Genomic DNA, 23,334 nt, shown 5'->3' with positions numbered 1-23,334 from the left:
AGTAAGACCAAATTTACAGCCTTTCATGGTAAAGAAACCAATAGGAGGGATTTCACTGCAAAGGGTATTTCTCAGGGCCAAATACCCTGTTAGGCTGGAGATCTATGATGGTATTTCCCAACATTAGTTCAAGATTTAAAGCAGCCATGGAAGGTAAGGGGGTGAAGTGAGTTGGGGCAGCAGCTCTGTGGGAGGTTCTAGACTTCCATCTCCCCAACACATAGCATTTTCTGGATTAAATCCTCCCCACCCCCGGCACCTCAGGAAAAAGTTGCTCTTAGCCCTGCTGGGCTGGGCTGGGGGTGGGGGGGAAGAAGACAGGGACCCATATTGAGTTGATCTTTTCTCCCAGTGGGGCTAATAACAGGTTTGGAGGAGGAGGTTGGGGTTCAACCGATTTACAAAAATCTACCCAACAACTATTGGCCCAATCCAATTCACACACCCATAGCTTCTTTCTTTTTAAATTGAGAGATCTGATCCTGGATTTCCTGTGTAATGTGTAGCTTGGCCCTTAGCCAAAACATGGAATCAAGCAGAAAGTGAAGCCTTTTACAGTGCTCAAATCTAGCCTCCTTGTACACACAGTGACTTGCAGACTCCGCAAGTGTTAACTAGCAGACCACCACCCAGTCTCCTAGAGCTATTCAAAGCTTCAGTGTGCAGCTTTAAACACAGTAAGGTGAAGATGCTAAAATTAGGAGATCCTCAGACCTTCCAAGCGAAGATCAAAATGTATGTAGAGACTAATGGGAAAGTTAAGCCCCGTGGAACCAAGGGTGCAGTCCTCTCAGTGGTTCACTCCGGGGTGGAAGTCCAGGGCCCCATTCAGCAAAGTGAGCAGCTGGCTTACTTCAAGATGTGGTAAGTGAAATAATGCACATTGCCATTGAAAGATGCCCTCTTCCTGCAGCCCCGGTAAGATCATTAAGATCAGAGTCTAAAGTTACCCAGCTGCGTCACTGAATCCTATGCACCCTTCCTTGGAATCCGGCTGTATGACGGATGCAACTCAGTGCCCATTTTCTTGGATGCAAAGCCTCGTTGAGCAGAGTGGGAATTATTTCTGTGTACACACATGCACACAGCTAAATGCAAGCATCACCATCTTTACTCAGTGATGAAGACCCTGTGATTTCAGTCATATGGTGACCATGTGTCCTCTTTTACAGGAGGCAGTCCTCTATTAGAAGAGCTGCCAAAGAACAGTCCTCTATTTGAAGGTGTCCTCTGTCTTATGGGCTGCCCAGATCAAGTCCGGTTTCAAGTTGAAGAACCATCAGAATGGAGAGCTGGGCCTTGAGGCTGTCCATCAACAAAACCTGGACAGCAGACGGAGCAAGGCACACAGGCCACCTGGTCTTCCCTGCTGTCGTGACGTGAGATGTACTGTATTTCCATTTACATTATAATAATTATTTCTAAATTTGCATCTATACATATTTTATGACATTGGTGCCCTCTTTTTTGGTGATGCATATCCTCTTTTTTGGCAATTCACAGCTGGCCACCCTATTTCAGCGAGACTGAATCCCTACGCAGACCTGATCCACACAAAGCGGTGAGTGGGACCCCGCTGCTGGCCAATGTCATGTGCACCACTGGCCTCACCCACCTGGCATACATGCATTCAGCATGATGGGTGATGCCCAATGCTGTCCATCTCTCAATGGGACCCACCACCAGTGCAGCGGGAGGCTAGGGCTTCCTAGAACAACCAGAAATCACCTGGAACAGAATGGACAGGAATGGAAAAGCGCAGCAGAGCTTGCAGAAGAGAGCTCCGCTGACCTGTCTCGTTCTGGAAGCAAGCACTTTCTCTCATCTCAGGGTTGCTCTAGAAAGTGCTAGCCTCTTGTGCCAGAAGCGGGTTCAGCTGGTGCAACACAACCAGTGGAGGCACAGGGGCAGAGCTGGGTTCTGCCGACGTCTGCAAAGGGGCGCCTTCTCATGGCCAGCTGTATACGCGTAGGCGTTCCACGCAATTGAAACCCCTGTGTAGCCAGGGGTTCTATTTGTGTGGAGTGCTTACAAACGTACAGTTCTATGTGATTAAGTCCCCCTTTACAGTTGTCATGCTGACTGTGCATTCAGTGAAGCAGGGACAGTGACATGGGATTGAGGGTGGGACCTGCTCTCCCTTCTACACGAGTTCCTTGTGCCTGGTATGGGTGGGGAAGGTCTGAGTATAGGTGGGGCTTAGGTATGCATACTGAATTGTGGGCCTTATTTTGTTGTCTTCCCTTCCATGTTATGATGTTCCTTAAGCACACATCAAAGGCCGGTTCAGAGGACCACTGTTTACAAACTGAAGGCAACATGATGAGTTAATTCCCACACCCCCACACACAGTGCATTTTGGTGGTTATAAACAGGTTTGTGGAAAAACTCTAATAAAATGCCAAAATGCAACTTGCAGCACTCTGGTTCAACCATCTTTATATGCTTTGCTGTTTCATCTGTGCTTTCACATAAGGGTTGTGTTGATTGCTTTTACAAAGTGAAATGGATTTTCCTCACTAATGTTCACTTCATACACACATAACCAATTTAAAACACACAATAAAATCTCACACATTCAGCGCTGAATAAATTAATTTAATGAAGATCAGACAAAATTTAATCGCCACCAGCAGAAATCAAAGGCAGACTCTGAGGCAGAATTAAAGGTATAAGCAGGAATATAAATAAATAAAAATGCTCTCGTCCTTTCTCCTTATGCAATAGAAGCTGATACAATGTGATACGGCACAATACAAAGGTTTCCATTTCTACAGAAGTCCTCCATGAACCTGTATTGATTTAGGTTAAACATTTAGCTTTCTAGCTTACTCTCAAATGTAATGCATTTTGACACACATTGATTTTTATAGCACAAAAGAAATGAACAGGCCATTGTGAAAGGTAGAATTTCACTCAGTAGGAAGGAATAGTCTCCAGTGGTGGCACTGTAAAAATGGGATATGGAGACAATCCTAAGGAGTTGGAGAAATTCATATTTCTTTAGCCAAGTGCCTAAAAAGATTGGGTCAAACAACGTTTAAAAATACTAAGTAAAACACTTGCGTATAACATTTAAGATACCATTAAAAGACCTTCCACCCTATTCCCAGCCATAGCATCCCTTTGCAGACATTCAGTAAACATGGGGGAGAAGAAACCTGGATCATGGCCACTGACTCTTTTCCTGTCTTCCATGCATTTATCTGAAAGGATGAATACAGCTTATGTGTTGCAAAAGGGGCAGACTCCAATCCTATGTACAGAGCCTACACATGTCATTTAGAAGTGGCCTTTTGCTTTGGATCTCTTGGCTTAGTGTCACTTGCACATTGGGAAGCGGACCATGGGGGAGTTAGCTTGGAAGGTGGCCTTCTGGGGTATTGTAGGTCTGTGCAGAAACTGCTGACCAAAATTTACCATCCCATTAGCATGAAGCATTTTGTCCATTTTGGGATGGGGGGATGGAAAATTCTTCCAAATGTTCAGGAATGCTTATCGTTAGCAGTGGCAGCAGTGCGGTGGCCATTTTTTCCCTTCTCTTTTATTCTTTTTAGTGCCTGTGGTAGCAGAACTCCTCTCAGGAGCTGCCATTATGGCATCATTCCAGGGATTTAGTGCAAGGAAAATCTAGGCCACCAGAGCAGTTCAGCTGCCATCTCTACAGACAGCCGTGCTAATGTTTAAAAAACCAAAAAGGACTACAATGCCACATCACTAATGGTAACCTTCCCCCTCACCCATCACTAAAGTTTTCAAGGAATTTTGCACCTTTCCCCAAATGACTCCTCTGTTTAAATTTGCATTCCCCCACCCGCAAATTTCCACTCAGCGTTATTAATTACTACAAGTAAATGAAGCAGGAAACACTTAACTTTGTGTAAGTGATTCTTTAAGATGATCACTTAACACTTATCTGTCTCAAAAGAATGGTATTGTGATTGAAGGGGCAGTGGTCTTAGGCCAATGCAGTTTTCTTGAAAATGACATTAACTAGTTCTCATGCAGACCAGTTTTTAATTTATACACTGCTCGGTTCACACAAAAAGGGTTTCTCCATCATAGGCATCATCAAGAATGTCTGGTACCCCCAAAAACTACTAATAATACTCCAGTCCAGAGGCTGCCTCCATATTTTCACTGTGCCAGCATTTTGAATTCCAAATACAAATTCAACCACAAAGGCCAAATTTTGACTGATTCCATTTATTTATTTAAAATATTTATAAGCTACCTTTTAGGGCAAAACCCCTCCTATGGTAGCTTCCAAAAATCAATATGCAATATAAATAATAATATGCTCTAAAAAACAATAAAATCATAATAGTAAAAATTAATAACAGATAAGAAGCAGCAATAATCCTAAAAACACATCCAGTCCAGGAAAAGCACTATGATCCAATAAATAATGACAGCTAAAACCATTTTATAAATTGAACAACCCAATAAAAACTTGTTTTAGAAAATGCAATATAAAACAAGTCTCTAGGGACTTCATAAAGGCAATCATGGGTTCTGTTTAGGGGTGTCGGAGAAATCTGCAAGAGATTCAAATGAATTCAGACTTCTATGAATTTGACCTGCAGATTCTGCAGTGGGCTGACTTTCTCTGCAAATTCCACAGAGCTACAGACAAGTTTTTTTACTGGGGGGAGGGGGGATTTGTGCAAATTCACACTTGGCCTAATGCACATAAGTGCCAATGCACACTTGCACTGATGCAGATTAGCATAGATGCACATTAGCTCAAGTGTAATGAAATTCTCGTACATCCCTAAAATCTGATTCTGTCAATGAGCAGATGACAGAATGAAAGACACCTGACAATCCATGAAACACAGATGGAATGGATTTAACAAAATCCATACATCCATAGTTCTGATATTCGAGAACCAACATTTTTCAAAATTTCTGAGATTTTTTCTTTTTAGAGATTTTTCTGAGATTTTTTTCTCTTAAGAAAAGGCCACTTTGCAGAATTTTCTCCAAATAGTCTTCTCCATTATTCTGTGGCAGCCACTACCACCCTCCCCCCCCCAAATACCTGGGACATACTTCATATATGGGAGGTAGTATACCTGATGAATTTAAAGGATGCTATAAAATTTAATAAAGTTAATAAATCTCTAATCACCCTAAAGTCAGCTCTACTGAGGATTTGGTTACAGTTAAAAAAAGTGGTGGGAAAGGAGCATGCAGTATTTAAATAAAAGCCTAACAACTGTAATATAAATTTGCTAACTTCTGCTAGTTGCACTCTGATTAAATGATTTCTGGCCAATTGTGTAGGTGCAGCTGTTGCAGTCATACACGCACACACTTTTACTGTGCACCAGATGTCTAAGTTTCTAATACTTGCTGGTATATTTCAGGTCACTCAGAGTTCAGACAGATTTACATATCTCTGTCTCTATATCATCTCTATATCTCAATCTCTATATCTATCTATATATTGCTACATCAGATAGGAATAATATACTAGTTGTGTTGGCACTGTACTTAAAATTCACCCTACCAAAGAATTTACTCACTCTTGTCAAATGATACACTGTCAAAGTAGAAAATTTAGACAGGGGGTTGGGTTTGCTTTTTTTCTAGATAGTACATGAGTACTATTTCATATTCAGTAGTCAAAAGGATGGGGTAAAGCTCCTAAGCTCCTCTGAGGAGCATTTGTTGTGATTATTTTCTATATTCTGGAGAGGCCCTTCTTTCGAGACTGCCACCTTCAGAAGCACATTTCATGGCAACCTGAGAGTAAAAAAATGTGTGTGTGTTTTAATAAATTTTTATTGTGTAAGCTGTCTCGACTGCCATTTTTTGGTAGGAAGGCGGGGTACAAATCAAATAAATAAATAAATAATGATTACTAGGATTTTCTATTTACTAATTAGCAATTCTGGGAGGCTACTTTGAAGACCATGGAAATGGTGCTCCCTCCCAAGCTCCTGCTAGTTCTCTGGGGAGAGGGGAGACAGACAAGACCATAAACTGTTTCCGACTTCTTTTTTCTACACAGCCCTAATAGCAGCTTTCTGTTGTTGTTTATTCGGTCAGTTGCTTCCGACTCTTTGTGACTTCATGGACCAGCCCACAGCCCCACGCCAGAGCTTCCTGTCGGCTGTCGCCACCCCCAGCTCCCCCGAGGTCGAGTCCGTCACCTCCAGAATATCATCCATCCATCTTGCCCTTGGTCGGCCCCTCTTCCTTTTGCCTTCTACTTTCCCTAGCATCAGCATCTTCTCCAGGGTGTCCTGTCTTCTCATTATGTGGCCAAAGTACTTCAGTTTTGCCTTTAACATCACTCTCTCAAGTGAGCAGTCTGGCTTTATTTCCTGGAGTATGGACTGGTTTGATCTTCTTGCAGTCCAAGGCACTCTCAGAATTTTCCTCCAGCACCACAGTTCAAGCAGCTTTCTACACAGACCTAATAACAGCTGAGAGGGCGAATATATCATGGCATGGGAAGAGAAATGGTATGGGAGGAGAAGGTTAAATGCTACCTCCCAGAGCACCATTTCTCCCAATCTTCAAAGCAGCCCTCCAGGACTTCTCATGAACAAAAGCCATGGGAGAACCTCACTACTGGGTAAAATTATTCCTGGTCTGTACCACTTTAGATGGCATGATTGAATGCTTCGGCTCCCGCACATTAAAAAATAAATAAAATCCCTATCATGTGGAAAATTAGATGTCAGGGGAAAGGGTTCAAACCTAGTCTTCTCCATGGCATGCTAGTTTTCTATGAGCAGGGCTTTTTGTGCAGGGGGGAGCATTCAAACATACAGTTCCCCCACCTGCACTCTGATGCAGCATACAGGAATGGTTTTACTAGTTGGTGGGCTGCTTGTCTACACTGTGACATAGAACACCCCATCTGAATGGAATCCAATTCATGAACTTTATTTGAAAACATCAAACCACCACAAACAAAAACCCAGAATCCCCCATATTTTTGGTGGGCTAGTTGATAAGAAATAAAAACTGCAGAACACAAGCCAGTTTTTGCATCTCCCAATGTAAATTAATTTTAGATGAGTTACATGGGATCAGAATCTTGGCTACCGATGGCAGATACAATGTTTTGAACTTTCAGATATGGATATCTGTCTCCTGAACAGGGGTCATACTAGATAGTGTACCCATATGGAGAATTGAACACCTGCCTGTAATACATCTACACTTTCTTGTTTAATTAGCCAAGGGCCTGTTGTATCCTTTGTTAGTTTTTTGATGCACACAGAAAGAGGTCTTTTCATTCCCCTTTATCAGTGCTTCCCAAAAGCCAAGACAGGTGCCTGGGGATTAAATCTTTTTTTTTTCCCCTCTGCTCAAAGAAAGGAAACTGGGGGAGATATCAGTCCTCAACGGAGCTAAAATCTGAGAGCAGGGAGCAGGTGCTGAGGCGTTCCATCCATCTAGTTAATTGATCCCACCATGTTCTGAAGAGGTCCAAATATTAGTCTTTTTACTTCACAGTTATATTGGCAGCACACACCGCCTCTGTTAAACACAAAGGCAAGGCCAATCTGTTTAATGCCAGAATGGCAGCCTTCAGTATCATGGCAACTGTGGCAACCAGGCCCTACTTCTGTCATGGCCGCCTTTGTTGGCTGTCAGCAACATGAAACGATGAGCCACTTGCTTGCCCTTCCAGTGACTCATACATAAGAAAAAATCCAGTCTGCATGAATTCGGAGCTGTTCTATTACAGAAGAGAGAGCTGCAGCTGACGCAAGAAACAGGCCTGTCCTTCCGTTTGCACCGTTCATCTTCGCTCTCAGCAAACTGCCCGCTGCCTTCCACAAAAACATGTTTCTGCTACAATTACCGGTCCAGCAAAGTCAGTATGGGATTTGCAGATAATGTACAGCCTTGTACATTTAAAAGCTCTTCTTTGGCATCACTGTGATCAGGGCTGCATTAAAGGACACAGATCTATTTGTAGTTATTACATGAATATCCTGCCTTTGCCTCCAAGTAGCCCAAGGTGGTGTACGTTGTTCTCTCCCCCACCCAGTGCCCCCAAGAGTACATAGATGTACTGTGCTGAACACTGACCAAAATCCTCATCTCAGAGTTCCATTATTCACAGTTTCCGTTCAGGACTCTTGTAGGGGGAGAGTTAAACTCTGACTGTGGCCTTGTCGTTAGCCCTCCACTTTCTCTCACAGTAGCCCCACACCAGGCCACTTCACCTCAGGAAAAGTGCTTGAGAGCAACACAGCTGCCTGCCACATTCCTCAGTTATTTGCCCCTTCTGCCCAAGGCAACAGAGAACCCAGGCAGATTATTTGATTCTAGCTGAATTTAAAGGAGTATGACGTTCCCCTCTCCTTTTTTGCCCACCCTGCCCTGACTTCCTCTCTCTCTCTTACAAGAAAATAAAATTAAAATGCAGCTTTTCCCACTCCTATTACCATACATCTAAGAGGGTGGAGTGGAGAGAAGCAGCCCACAATCCACCTAGACAATGAAGGAACTCCCCCAGAGCTGTAGCCAGGATGAGGCCAGTGGATTTGCCCCACCTAAGCATTTTTCAAAAGCGGGCTTTTAAATCTGCAATATGACAGCTTCCATTTGAATGAGATCTGTTTTTAGATCTCCCTTCACTTCTTTCCTTCCTTCGCACATTGATCCTGGTTAGTTTAAACCCCAATTCCCCCATGACATCTGAAACAGAGAATAGTTTATGAAGCAGGATCTTAAACCAGTTTGATCCTCGTTGAGAATCCTAGTTAATAACTCATTCCCAGAACAGATAACAAGTGTGTGGGAGGAATTGCCCCCCACGGGGCCCTGTGCAGGCTGGATGACATCAGTGGGTGTGGCCACATTCCACTGACATCAGAGGGCATAGCCACATCCACCGATGTAATTGCCCACCCCTCGTGGGTGAAATCAGTCGCCAACCAAAGCATATTTTTCAGACGGTCCCCACATATCATGACAGTCCCCATAGCATACCCCCAAGGAGAATCCAAAATTGTAGGCGGTTTGTCAATGCATATCAACAACCCATTCTAGCAGTTTTTATCTCCATCTGGCGCAAGTCTTTTGTAAAGTGAATGGACCTCAGTTGCCCATTCAGCAACAAGCCACCCCAAAATACTTTACATTATAACAGAGACCAATTTATTGTTGCTGGGAGAATTCATTTCCCCCACAGCTACTGTGAGTATTGCAGTTCCAGCAGAAGGAACATGGAAGCCTGAGGTGACAGATGACCTCGTTGTCCCTTCTAATAAAAAAAAGGCCCAGCGCTTCAGCTCCACAGGCCCTGTCTCCACTCCAGTAGTGCTCAGGGACCCCAAGCTGAAGAACAGAGCATTCAGGTTGAGATTCGAGTGAGGGCACCCATAGCCCCAGCCTGGCCCTGGCATTCTCTACACCAGAAAGTGCAGATACCATCCATGTTCTGTTCTGTAATGGATTTTAAAGGGAGCAGGATGACCATATGCTGCGTACCAAGAAGCTCTCAGAAAATGTTGATTGTCCTGGGGGTCCCAATATGACCAGGTCCCTGCAGTGCCGTATATAGACCAAACTGGCTTTTACCAACTGTGGAATTTATTTTGTAAATAATCTGAGCCCACAAAATATTGTGCTAGTTGCACTGGAGCACTGTATATGTAATTCAATGCTTGCTCATTATGGTTTCATAGAGCATCTACTATAAAGCATCTTTATTTTCCCTTGTGTGTACTCAGGATGCTGCAATTTCAAGGCTTTAATAGACTTTATGATGATTCCCTAATGCACCATTACACTCCCATCCACAATATACTAGAGCTGCTCCCCATCGTTACCCATGTAACAGGAGAGCGATACATCCTCCAAATGTATTCATTGGCAAAATTATGACCTTGCTAAAACCAGTATAATCAAAACCCAGTGCAAACTGGCATGTACTCAAAACCAGGCAACAATTAGTCCAATCTTCATCTACTGAACAGCTTAGATCCCCTGATTTTCACAAATAAAGCCCATTCCTTTTCTCCTTAGAAGCTGGCCAGATATAATTTAGGTGATCATCATAAGCCAAGTCGTTAACGCTAGGCACATTATTAAAGAAATGTATGGGATGAACCTTGTGAACCTTGGTGAACCAAGCAGGTGAACCTTGATCCATCTTCCTTGGTGATGCATTTCCTTCTGGCCCATGATATTTGAGGTGAATAACTATATGGTTTCCAGGAATTGCAAGTTCATGAAAAGTATCTGTTGCCATGGAACATATATTCACATTTTTCAAGGTAGTTTCTCCAGCTGGCTGAAAGTAACATTCCCCCCTTTCAGCATGCAAGAATAAGTTCATGAAAGTAAAAACTCCTCACTCCTTACCTGCCCCATTATTGCTAATGCAACTCAGATACTCCTTTCTCCAGAACAGGCAGAGTGAGTTCTAGAGCAGTACTGAAGCACTACATTTGCTTGACGGAGCAAGACAGGGCCATACCAGCAACAGGGGTGCCCTCAAGGCCTGCTTGCTGCTCTCAATTAAGCTATCATTGCATTAGCAAAACTAAGGCTAATAGTTAATAACTATTAATAATAACAGATAAGAAGTATGGAGAAGAAGAACAGGCAGCACTGATCACTCAAGAAGCATTACCCTTTGGTCCCTCTAAAATGTCTGCTTGCATGCCTTTTCCTGCACTAGCTCATGCAGAAATTTAGCTTTTTCTGGCATGGAGATCACATGACGTGAAAAGCTTCACCCAGGAAATGAAGGCAGCTGTTAAAGGCACCGTAGCAGGGCTAGTGAAAAAGTTGGCCACCCTGGTACAGTTTCATCCTTTCTTTCGCTCAGCTAACCTAGTTCCTGAGAAGATGGGGATCACAATGTGCCAAATACCCTTCATTTGCAATTATGTCATTATGTATGAAAGCAACATTGGTTTACAGTAGTATCTCTTTTTGCATTTTCCCATGATGAATCCCCCCCCCCTTAGTTATAAATTATAGGCCCCCATGGCCATGACCTAATAATATCCTTTCTTTCACTGAGCTATGGCTGGCTATGGACTTTACCCTTTGCTGATACCTACTTATTTCTTGGGCCTAAGTTTGATTTGTGGGCATTATGTTTAGGTACTTCTGCCCTCTGTGGTAGTAATTATCTATTTTTGCTGTGGAGTTTGGGATGATGCTTGTATCATCATTCCATTTCATTCTCCCATTAGTGCATCTCCCATCACTGCAAACAGAAAGAAAGGGGATTTGATTTTTAAATGATGAACAGTATAAGGATAAATAAAGGGTGACAAAGGACAGTATCCAATGCGACACTGCTGCTAACATAAATGATGTTGCACTGGCATAAACGACCACTAGCTACACCAATTGCATTTGCTAGTGTGATGAGCTTTCCAGGGAAATTATATTGGCTTTGTGCTAGACGTCGTTTATGTTAGCACAGTGCCATTTACATTAGCAGCAGTGTCACAGTGGATACTGCCCAAAGGGCCCCAAGGATTCCCAGATAGTTACGTGGACCAAACATCACTTTAGCCCCCACACTTGTTCCTTGTATACAATATGAGCAGAAAAGCTACGCCTGGTTCTGATAAGTTTGTTGCCATTATTCTCAGCCCATCTGGACAAACCAGAACACAGCACACACCGCTAGTTAGAATAAATATGTATTGCTAGAAGCCACCCGCCTTTAGCAACATACTCCTAATTCAGAAATTCCAGGTATTTTTCAATTATAAAAGTGAGCTTATTTCTTAAGCAAAAAACCCCGACTATGAATGTTTTAGGTTCTCTCCTCCCTTATTGCGTTTTTTTAATCAGACATCCATTTGCTCCTATATGATCCTAAACCAGCCTTCCCCAACTCGGTGTCCTCCAGATGTATCACAACTCCCATCATCCCTGACTATTGGCCATACTGGCTGGGGCTGATGGGAGTTGTGGTCCAAAACATCTGGCGGATACCAGATTGGGGAAGGCTACTCTAAACTATCTTGCTAAAAAGTTTGGATCTGAACTGCACAGTGTGATATCCAGCATAAAGCAACAACCTTGGCTGCTACTGTCCAAGCACAGCTGGGCAGTTGAGCCCAATTGTTTAATAATTTTGATAGATGACTTCATGAAGCATCTACCAGGTATTGATGAGGGGCTGAAAACACCTGCTTTCCTGGCACCACTATAATCTGCTCAGTCCAGTGAAACAAGCCATCACTCACCACTCCCCATTAGCAAGTGTTTAAACTTTGCTAATGGTTAACCTTAAACTCTGCCATGTCCTTCCATTTGCCTACGGAGTGGGGAAAGATGACAGGTGGTTCTTTACTTAAACCAACGGTGTGTGGAGGAAAGCCAATATTTGCTCATAGAAGGTTGGCTCCACCAGGAAGTTTTCCTGAACAAGTCCTCATGAAATGCATGGGAGCAGCGCAAGAGCATGGGGGCAACTCCTGTGCTCTCCCCCCACCCTACGCATTTCAATGAGACTTGTGAAGGGGATCTTCTGGGGGAAGTGTCCCTAAAACACTGAGCAACACTTGCACATTTTTCTGAACATTTTCTGAACATCGTCGTCATCACCTGTAATTTGTATGCCGTTTTCCACATGATGTGTCCAAAGTGGCTCACAACACAAGAACAGCAATACAAAAATAAGAATGCATATCAAGGCATCAGTTGCAATAATACATCATTCCTGAACACTACTGTTCCCTTTTTCACCTCCTGTTCATTTCAATGAAGTTTGAGCAGAAGGACACAGGAACCTGGCAGTGGCTGTCCACGGTTTTGGACAAGACTCTTCTCCAGTCTTACCAGAGACTAGACTGGCAAACAGCGTGCTCTGCCACTGAGCTATGGTTCCCTCACTGGATTGTACCAACATTTTTTTTACTTTTAGCCTACAAAATGCAGTGAATTAAGTTGCAGGATTTTCAAGGAGGCACTCATGTCAATTGGGGGAGTGTCACCTCTTCTATCTTCTTTCTTTGCAGCAAGCACAACCTCAAAGAAAACGTCTTACAATTTGTCTCTAATTGCTAACCAAGAGTGCAGAGAAGTAACAACAACAGCAAGTACAAAAGGCCTCTGTGTCTATAGTATACTGATTGCTCTGGAGAGTCACAAAAGATGACCTTGCCGTAATCACATTGTAATCACATGTGCTAGCCATATTTTGCTTGGCAAAAGTCAAGAGGATGATGAAGGGCTTGGAAAGGGTTACTGGGCAGCAAGTCACAGTCAGCCAAGCACAAGTCATACAGAAAGAGGAAGGTGCATTCCATTTGGCAGCCATCAGAGTCCCTAATGACTAAATGGCATAACAGAATACCCCCTTTTTTTAACTTCTCTGCTGCAAATAACAGAGTTACAGCCAGATTATACAAGTCATGACCTGGGTTGCTTCAAACAGAGCAGCGAGATTCAATAAATGTCTCTCCGCAGATTGCGCTTTCCTAGAAATGCAAAATGAATTAAAAGCCAGGGGCAGGTGCTGAATGTCATATGTTCACCAGTATCAGATGGCCTGACTCTCTTCAGCCTAGCAGCTGGTTGTGTATAAATGGCTGCTGCTGTCTCTGAGGGTAGCTTTTGTCCCTCCTATTGGTTATGCTGCCAACCAACCACCATCTTCAGTTTGCTGTGGGTAATTCATCACTGTTACATGCAGAGTTCATGGGGGGGGGAGTTTAAGTTGGATGGGCTTCTAAGCAATCGATTGGTTGTACCTAGCTCTTCCCTGCGTTTTTGTTACTTTAACTCTCTTGACCCATTTGTTTAACTACTTTTCAGTCAGGGAAAATGTAGCGCTGGCTTCTGCAGTTGTCATCTACAAGACACACAAAAAGGGCAACCTGCTACAAATCCTTTACTCGTGGATTTACAAATCCTTTACTCTCTGGTCTTCAATGGTACCGTTCCGAATGATTAAACCATTGTTGCATTGACAGAGAATTGCAGCCAAGTCTGCTTTTCTGATTCAAATGAATGAATGGTCATTTGGAGTACATCCCTACCTTTACTGGCAGGTGTGCACAACTACTTCAGGGATTTTAGTTTGTGGCTCCTAATGAAAAATGTGATCCGGAGTAACATCAGGCTTGGTTGGCTTTGAGCAAGCAACCATGTGTTCACAGAGAACCTGTTTCTCTTCTTTGTGATCTGCCTGATCTCGTAAGCTAAGCAGGGTCAGCCCTGGTTAGTATTTGGATGGGAGACCGCCTGGGAACCAGGCTTCCTACATTGAGCAGGGGGTTGGACTCAATGGTCTTGTAGGCCCCTTCCAACCCTATGATTCTAATATGATTCTAATAACCTAGGGAGGTGGTGGGCTCTCCCACACTGGAGGCATTGAAGATGAAGCTGGACAGCCACTTGTCAGGGATGCTTTGACTTGGATTCCTGCATTGAGAAGGGGGTCGGACTCGATGGCCTTGTAGGCCCCTTCCAACCCTATGATTCTATGGGATCTATGAGACTTTGGATGCTTCTATGAGATTTCCCAGAGAATATCTGAATTTTCAGTTCACTATTAAGGCAGGAATATAGGACTGATACTATGCTATATCACCAAATAGACAGTTCCTCCTGCTCCTGTCTAGTCATGCCATGAATTCCTGTAGACTTGTGGTACCTCTGCCAAAGATGACTATCAATTAGTGTTCCTTATAATATTAGTTCAGGTGTGCTATATGAGTTCAGATAGGATTAATATTTTGTGGACATAATCAATAAGTAAAAATGGCACTATGCCTTGTAGGGAACAGAGGTTACATGAGAATAATGAAATCTAGAGATTTGCTCAACAAACAGAGCCCCTGTCTCACAAAGATCAGCTACTATTTTAATTGATGTACCAGCATCTCCATTGTAAATAGATCTCAGGTTCTCTTTGTTGGTTTACCACTGGTCTTTAGTAGGTTTTAAGGAACATCTCTATTTCAAAGCCAAAATCATTTCTGCAGCAGTTTGTAATACTAATATTAGGCAAAGAAAACAAAGGATTATTTCAGTCATCTGCCATTTAAACAACTAGAACATCCTTTTTGCTGTCCTCCCCTCGTCATCTCAATCTTTCCCAGTCAGTTCAGAATATATGCTAAAGAAGTACATTTTCCACTCCTATTCCAAGAATCATATTTCTCTTATAGTTAAGTTTCTTTACTACTTCACATGTAAAAGGAGGGGTGTAAAAACAGCAACCGCTTAGCCCATCAGACTTCAGTTTGAGTCAGGACCCACAATTAGGTTGTGCTTGTGCCCCAGCCTAAGATGGACAGTATCAGTGGCACTGATACCATGATTTTACAGTGGTGGAAGAAAGAGAAGGAGACAGTAGGATAAAGAGACTGGGAGCTGGGCAGGCAAAAGGTGAAGCACAGAGAAAGGATGACATACAGAATAAAAAATTAAAAGCAGGTCCCACCTTTTAGTTTAGGGTTAACAGTAGGTCCTGAATCCAAAAAGCTTGAAGGCTCTTGTTGTAGTCCGTAGGCTCTGGCTAACTCAGCACTCAGCATGGGCAAGCTGGAGCTTATAGAACTCATGTGCCATACCTGCCTCAGGAGCATCCCCAGCGAACATTTCAGGCTGTGTCACAGGCCAGCTGCACTTGGGTTGCTAGGACACAATACATTATGGGACAATAGCATTCAAGGCAGCAGCATTCTAAGGTTTCATTTCGCTGAACCAAATTACATGGTAACCATCTCTAAACATTTGAGTTTAAAAGCTAAAAAAGGCTTAACAGGGTCCCTTCTACAGGCCTAGTGCAGTCATGCACTTCCTAATGAGTTCTGCTTAGCTCTGCTGGATTGTGCCAAAATGCTTGAGGGACTTCTGTTGTCGAGTCAAAAATCTGAAATACTCTCTCCTTCTGTGTGATGTATTGGCTTGTTTGCACACATGCCAGTGTCTGTCTTCCTGGAGAGGGTATCAAACCTTTTCAATTATTTACACATTAAGCCCCTCTAGGTTTTAACTGGCTGCAATTGTGCATCTGCTTTATCATTTAATTTAGAAGAGGTTTCTGTAGCCAAAGGTTATAAATTCTGTTTTTCTGTCTAAGTAAAAAAAGAGTGGATGGCTGTGGCATCTCTATACATGGTGCACAGATAGCAAAACAAAACAAAAATCTCATCTGAGCATCTGAAGTATCCGGCTGAGCACTCTGATTTTTGGTTATGAGGGGGAAAATGTGCATTAAAACATATTTTCCCATTCAAAACATCTTTGCCACAGCAAGAATTTTGCCTATGCTAGTCAACATAGCAGGCTATAGTTGTAAGAAGGGGCTAAGAAGGTCACATTGTTTAAAGCCATGATGATCCTTCCACGTGCAAGTGGAAGAAAACTGGGGCAGAATCCTGTCGCATGAAAGGGAGGCACCATGTCAGGCATATATCAATGTGTCAAGCCATTGCAGAGCAACCTCAGGCCCTCTGCTCCTCCCATTGAGGTAGGGTCCTAGGTCCCAGAGCACTTAGGGGCAGGAAATTTTGGCTGGGAAATGCTGGGAGTTATAGGACTTGTTTCTGTCTAAACATATGTAGGAGTGCGCCTTAGGGTACACCTCCTGGAGCAGGAGCATGTAAAATGCATGATGGGGCCCTTACTACTTATGATGAGGGGGGCAACCTGCAGCCCTAACCTCAGCCTAATTTCAAAAGCCCTCTACATGCAAATCAGTTCAGAGCTCTAGCAATCTGTCCCTTCCCTGGCAGCCCATTGGCTAGGACAGAAGAGGGGAGAGAGAAAAGAAGGTGGCAGAAAGAGAAAAGGACTGTCTTGGGCACTTTGGGTTCTGCCCCTGCCCAGCGCTGGCTTCAGCCCCACCCACCACCAACATGTGGCCCCCGACAGATTATCAATGAGGGAATGTGGCCCTCCACAGAAAAAAGATTGCCCACCCCTGACTTAGAACATCAAGAGGCAGCGTAGAGGCAGGCACCTGGTGAAGAGGATAGGCAAAAGGATGGCATTTGGGCTAGCAAGAATGAGTAGGACCTGTTGCATCACAGTTGCTGAATGGCAAGTGAGGGAGTTCATGAGAATGAGGGAGAAACAGGCTAGCTCAGTCAACTTTCCACTCAGTTGTCCTTGCTCACTCACGCAAGGACTTCTGTCCTAGCCATTGGACAGCTCTGCACCAAGAGCAGGTTTGCACGTCCTCCTATAGTAAGGTCCTGAACAGAACTAGCTCCAGATTACTCTTTTGCTTTGAACCAAGATTAAAAAAAAAGGTAAAGGTGTCCCCAACCAGTCGTGTCCGACTCTAGGGTGTGGTGCTCATCCCTGTTTCTAAGCCAAAGAGCCAGCGCTGTCCGAAGACGCTTCCGTGGTCATGTGGCCGGCATGACTGAACACCAAGGTGCACGGAACGCTGTTACCTTTCCCACCAAAGTGGTACCCATTTATCTACTTGCGATTTCTTGCTTTCGAACTGCTAAGTTGGCAGAAGCTGGGACTGAAGACGGGAGCTCACTCCGTCACACAGCACTTGGGTCTCGAACTGCTGACCTGCCGACCTTCCAGTCTGCAGTTCAGCGTCTTAACCACTAAGCCACCGCGGCCCCTCAAGATAGCAATGTCCAAATACCATGCTCACTGGCCATTCTGACATGAGGAAATGAAACAAGAAGACTCCCTAATATTAACACTCAGGGTGAGGAAGAGAGAAGTTATACAGGTGCAGGTTTTCCTTTCATCATGTTATACTCTTTGAAAACTGTGTTCCATGTTGAACATTTGGGGGTGAAGTCAACTGGGTTAGATAACATTCACTACTGTGGCCTTTAAAAGCTTCCACAAAGAGGAGGGATCAAGGAGTTTGACTCTTCCCACTGGGTCACTAAATAATCCTCTTTCATGCATCATAATCCAGGCTCCATTTAATTCCATGCCTTTCACCTGCAGCTGATACACCAACAGGTTTTTCTCAACATATGTTCATCACACAGTGGCACATGCTCAGATCATCTGAGAACTGTCAAGTACCTTGTGTGACAGGCAGACCAGCTGGGTGAAGGCCAATAGTCTGGCAGCAAGTGGGAGGATCTATTGTCCTCCACCAGCGACACATTGCCCAGATTAGAGAATCTGTATATCAGGCAGTGGCACTGGATTGGCCCCATAGTGCCACCTGACTTCCTAAGCCAGGAATATTATAGGCTGGTGGTACAGGGTGGCAAGCCAGATCTTCAAGCCTCCCAAGTTCAAGCCCAGCCCAACACAAAGAAACATTAAATATACTGAGGGACCTTTTTGAATGGATATAAATGATTAAAATAAGTAGTAGGATGGTGGGCCAAATTTTCAGAAGTGCAACGGCCAGTGGATGATCCATTCCTCCTATAAATGTTAACATTTTATGGTGGTGGCCCCCTACTTATGGAATAATCTCCCCAATGAGGCCCGCCGGGTGCCAACATTGCTATCTTTTCTGCACCAGATTAAGACCTTTCTCTTCTCCCAGGCATTTGGCAGCATATGATAAGTTTAATTGATCCTGGATTGTCTTCTGGTTATGGTTGTTTGCTTGAGACTGCTTGTTTGAAGTCGTTTTAGATATATGTTCTCTTGTGTATATTGTCTGTTTGTGTGTGTTTTTATGTAAATGGCTTTTAATCTCTGTATACTGTATTTTTAATGTTTTTAATCTTTGTAAACCACCCAGAGAGCTTTCACTATTGGGCGGTATAGAAATGTAATAAATAATAATAATAATAATAATAATGTACATCAAAGGAATTAAACAAAATAAGCAGGAAAATGTCTCCTCTCCACACCAGCCACTTCAGATATCTGAATTGCTAAGATGGGGAGAGAGGCACAGGTTGCTTGAAGCATTGGCTCTCAGTTGCATTGCATTAAAATGTCAAAATAAGCTTTGGTTTGGTTTTGCCAATGGCATAAACATTTCCAAGGCGCTCCAGGGAACATGTATTGGGTCGGGGGTGGGGGGGCATGCACATGCATGTTCTCATTGCAACAGAGAGAGATGGTTCTATCACAAAGGATTGTGAAGCTGAGAGGGTTGTCAGGTCAACCACAATTTTTAGTGCCAGGGTACCTATTCATGACTGGCACATTATCTTCTTCTTCTTTTTTCTTTCCTTCTTTTTTTCCCACCCGTCCCCAATAAGCAGCAAAGCCCGCTCAGCACTCTACACTTATATTTGTGTGAACCACAAAGGGGTTGATGGTTTGTCTGTCACTTCCCCCCTCCCTCCCTCCCCCCCTCCTCCTGTTCGTTCCCCATCCCCCATTCTCTATAGCATTTGTAATCTCATGAACAGAGCTCCCAAGGGACAAAAGACAGTTGCACACAAAGAAACGTGATAGAACACAGCAATACCGGGAAGAATTCAAGGTCTGATCCATTTTAATAAAAAGATGTCACTGGGGACTTGTGTGTGCTATGTGAACTTACACAATTGAAATGGTGGCAATTACATTATATAGGATATTAAATCAAGGAGACACTGAATGCCTGAAAGATTCAGAGGCTGCCTTCCTCTTGATTCTCACTTGTATCCTTATTAATCCAGAAAATATCCGTGTTACAGGATCAGAATATATCCTGCGCAGAACAGAGGGGCGAAGTACGCAAACAGCTCAATCCTAAGCATATCTACTCAGAAGTAACTCCCACTGAGTTCAATGAGGTTTACTCCTAGGTCAGTGTATATAGGATTGCAACATAAAGGCATTTTCCCTCATGATCTTCAGGACAAATATCCTGCATTTGTGAACTGAATGACTATGCCACTTTGATCAGAACATATATTCAGTTATTGTTTTTTAAATCACTTCTTTTTATGTTAAACATCACCAGAAATTATGCAATAATGTTTTTCACTATTTGAAATCCAAATGGCACATTATTATCCTGTCCATATTTGGCTCTGTCCTGTAAGCTGCACCAGGTAAGGTGTCTTTTTTATATTTGCCTTCTTTATCACCAGTACAGACATTGCTAGACAAGGACTAGACAGAAGTAATTAAAACACTGTGCAAAAATAATTCCACTGTCAGCAATCAGACCACTCGTATTTAATGTTTGAGCAAATCAAGCATCCTGGTAAACCTTCTACACCTTTATTAATAAATAACATGAAGCCAGATTTCCAAAGTATAGCAACACCTAGGTAGTGTCCTGCTTTGAGTGACCACCAGCGCAGCACTATGGGATTCAACTCCTATCCATTGTGTCTGTATGAATGGGGAAAATATAAACATTCTGCTAGTGCTTTGAAGTCCTTATTAATAATTGCTTAGCTATACATCAGTTTATCTGTGTACAATGTGTTATCATTACTTGTCCATCTGCTTGATTACATCGTTCAAGCTTTGTTATCAACTCACACATTCATGGCACTATGCAAATGACCTGATGAAAGGATATTTCCAAACTGCAGCATCCATCTCCCTATATATCTGGACAATAGATACAGGAATCTACAAAATATGTACTTTCCTAGGTGAAAAAAATATATCTTTCATTGAACCCACACATTTCTTAATTTCTTATCTTAATTCAGTACCTTCCTTATATCCACAGAATCCTGCAGTTTCAAATTAGCTTTCAATGGAGAAAAATCATTTTGGTAAGCAGTCCAGTTAGCAAAACATTATTTCTTCATACCCCATACTAAACTATGGCCCTACATTTCTAACTTGTTACAGAGAGAGATTCAATCTTAACATATTGCATTCATTGTTTAATTGTCTTCATTAATATTTTCCAATGAAGGTCATCATTGTGTAAGTAAGTCTAATGGTCCTCAAAGACAGAGGGCTTCTTCACAGAGGGAGATTTTACCTGCCATTAAAATTGGTTACTCACGGATGTTTGTGGGTACTTTAGATGACACGGATGTTTGTGGGTACTTTAGATGATGTCATTACCCTCCAGGGCATCTCCCGCACTAAATGACCTTTATTCCATTTTTTTTTAAGATCAGAGATAATGAGCTATCAAATTACCACACTTGAGTTCCACTTGAGTTCCCTCATAAAAAAGGAAAAGCCACAATAAGAGGAGCTAGACCATAGCGCCATCTAGTGGCTATATAATGAAACATATGGAAGACTCAGATAAGGGGGGAAAGGAGGGGGAAAGGGGCGGGGAGGAAGCGTGTGTAAAGGAAATCTGTTGTGATCCTGCATTTAAAATGGAAGCAGAACACCTTGTTTTCAATGCGGGATTTTAGGCTGGTGTAGAGATGCTCACAGTTATTCAGGACTTCTAGCATATGTATCATAAATGCACTGTGGGGGCAGAAAGTGTAAGTTAAGTGTTTCCATATCACCTGCAATCCTTAACTGCTCAAATGCCCATTTTGAGGTGCTGAGATCATGAAAATTGTGACAGCTGAGTGTATACGCCTCACCAAGATGGATAAAAAACAGTATTTTTGAAACATTTTTATTTAAAAATAAATACTCAGTTCTTCTTAAATAATAACTTGGTTAATATTAAATAGTCTGGATAAAAACATGTTAGCCCTTCAGTGTGTAAGTTCCTATATTCCCATACTTAACCTCAGAAACTGATTGTAAGAAGGCCCTCTATGGGGTCCTGTCCTGGTCCCAACAAGGATCCCATAAGGCAGGGTTGGGCAACTGCAGAGGATTAGGGGGCTGCACACACACACACACGAGCCCACCAAAGAGTCACAAAACTCCACCTGGGGGCTGCATGCAGCCTGTGAGCCACATGTTGCCCACCTCTGCCAGAAGGGACAAGGGGCGAACCAGCCTGTGGTTGCAGTCCTCTGGAGAGCTCCAAGGGAGCAACTTGCTCGGGCAAGAACTGGAGACCTGGAGATGAACTCAGGCCTTTCAAGCCTCTGCCTCCGGTCCACCTCTCCTTGCTCCATCTACTTTGTGGGAAAACTGCAGACTCTTACAGGGCCAGCCCTCTGGCCTGCAGATGGATGCTTCTCTTTCACTCCATCTACACCCTGCCTGGTGTACACCTTGCACCAGTAGACTGGTGAGGTAGCTGAGGAGGCGCTCGGCTGCTTGGGCTTGGGTCTTGTGAGGGCCCTGATCCCAGTCTGATGGGCTCTGCTCTGGTAGACATGGACTCATTTCCCTGAGCCGTGCCCAGCTCTTCAGCCGGCAGCATGGGAACCTTGGACTCTGCCAGCTCATCCACCTCCAACTCTGAGTTTGAGGCCAGGAGCATGACACCCCCCAGCTCTCCCAGGTGGGCCAGGCATGTGCAGATAATGACTATGAAACCAGCACACCATGGTGGGAGCATGGACATCTTCCGCAGTCTTCTAGGGATGTTCTCCTGGCTTGTACCCCTTCCAGTCCACTAAATACTGCAGATCTCCTTAGTGCATCTGGGCATCCAGGATTTGAGCTACCAAACCTGGACTATCATTGGGGTTGAGGTGTGTCCTCTCACTAGATCATTGTTGGCTGTGCAGACCAATGGAAGACAGGATCAGCAAGAACCAATGCAAAACAGCATGGATGTTCATGGCAAGAGGTAAACTGATGCAATAAGCCATGGGATTGATTAAGTGAGTGATAGGAAAGGGTCATAAGTACATGTAATCTAGTTTGGGGGAAGGTCAAGTTGTGCAGAGGTGGCAGGTGAAAGGGTGTTTTCAAACTACAGCATGTTCCTCCCTATGTCTCTGGGCAACAGATCTAAGCCAGCACTGGACACCACAGTGCAACTATGTGGTGGACATGCCAACACTAACTTAGACCAAAACTCCACAAGACCACTGCACATATCTACACTCTTTCAGCTACTCCTTGGAGCACACCACACAATCCATTGCCTGAAGAGCCAAGCCCTATGATACAACCTTGGTTGTTCTAGTTTCTCAGACTGGGTCTCATGTCTGAAGTTGGGTTTCCAATCAGGCATCATTTAAACCACAATACCCACCCAACGAAAATGAAGCAACAGATTGACAAGCCCAGGAGGGATAGACCTAGAAGAGAAAGTGACAGAACATCACTTCTTATCACCTACATCTCCAAGCTAATTACAGGTCACAGATCATAGGTCTTGTTCTCTCACAGGCCTTGAGTGGTAGATCTCTTCTCACTTACAGACAGCCACTTTCCCCAAATCCAAAACAGCTACTCACCACCAACAATGGATCATCTAACAGAGAGACAAATCCAAGGATTAGGTCCTGCAACAAACCCAGATGCCAAAAATGTGCCTGTATCCACTCAGACAATGTGATTACATGGACTGATAACATCAGCTGCAACATCAGGGCTTCATTCAGCTGCTCATCCTATGTGGTTTATGTCATCACATGCCAGCAATGCCCATCTCCTAGAAGCATAGGACAAACCAGTCAGTCTCTCTGCAAC

This window comes from Heloderma suspectum, chromosome 4, assembly GCF_057233095.1.
Source record: "Heloderma suspectum isolate Gila_16-S chromosome 4, 16-S_ref, whole genome shotgun sequence".
NCBI classification, from domain to species: domain Eukaryota; kingdom Metazoa; phylum Chordata; class Lepidosauria; order Squamata; family Helodermatidae; genus Heloderma; species Heloderma suspectum.
The sequence above is the reverse complement of the archived record's forward strand: the minus strand, read 5'-3'. Positions refer to the sequence as shown.